We start from the raw sequence: 1192 nt of genomic DNA, 5'->3' as shown, positions 1-1192 counted from the left end.
CCCCCCCAGATATCCCTCACACGGACGAAGAAAGTGTACGGGGCACTTTTCTCAAAACGGGAGGCGCAAAGTCGGTCCCGCGGCGACCAATTACTACTGGCGAATATCATGTCTAACCACTTGTCTGTACTGCGGGCCTACAAACATAGAATCGACAACACATCAGACACAATCTGCCCAAAGAGAGGCGGTAGGTCCGGGCAAAGAGCACGCTCTTCGGGACTCCAGGATAGGCTATCACACACACAAACACAACAACAACAATAAAACAACAACAACAATAACACGATAACAAAAATCAAAACAAATACCTCTAAAATTATCAATTGTGGCTACAACAAAAACAAAGAAAACGACATCAAAATTAACAACGCATAAAACAATAACAGCATCAACAACAGCACAAAAAACCAACTACTACCACCACCACCTCCACCACCACCACCACGAACAACAACAACAACAATATTTTTATATTTTATATAGGTCACAACATTCGGTATAGTAAAGAACCCCCTTGATTCTACAGATGGTAGCTGTAACACAGACAGTACCGGCAAGTTCGGACCCCAGTGTGAGTACACGTGCCACTGCAGAGACCAGGAGACGTCACGATGCAGACAGGACGGTACATGTTCCAACAACGAATGTCAGGATGGATATTTCGGAACAAGATGTCAATACCGTAAGTCAAACCAGAAATATGTACTTCTTCACCTGAATGTTTCCTTAAGATTAAATGGCAAGAAAAGAACTACAGATTTGAAGACTCATAACATATTATTTCCTTGGATTGAAAAGAAAAAGAAAAAACCATCCTGCACGTCAAGACTTAATGTTAATAGATACGTGGCGCCCTGCCTACCCTGTCCCGCTCTTTCGTCCCTATCGATAAAAGTAAAGTCAAGCCCCCACAGTGACCGCCAGGGTGACTCAAGCGTTTCAAACTGGTGGGATGGGGGGGGGGGGCTTTACTTTACTTTTACCCCCTCGTTCTACGTCATGTATATTCTGTTACAACAGATCTACGTCACTGCCTACAAGACTCATGTTTGATGAATTAGATAAGTTAAGAGATAGGCCCAGGGGAGACTCTTGGTTTGTAGAACTGACTGGCTCTCCTTCATATCGATGCCCTTTTTCCACCTCTTCCCCTTTATCCCCAACACCTCCCCCCCCTGGCACGCACACA

Source organism: Aplysia californica, unplaced genomic scaffold, assembly GCF_000002075.1.
Source record: "Aplysia californica isolate F4 #8 unplaced genomic scaffold, AplCal3.0 scaffold00859, whole genome shotgun sequence".
In the NCBI taxonomy this organism is placed as follows: domain Eukaryota; kingdom Metazoa; phylum Mollusca; class Gastropoda; order Aplysiida; family Aplysiidae; genus Aplysia; species Aplysia californica.
Note: the sequence above shows the minus strand (reverse complement) of the source record.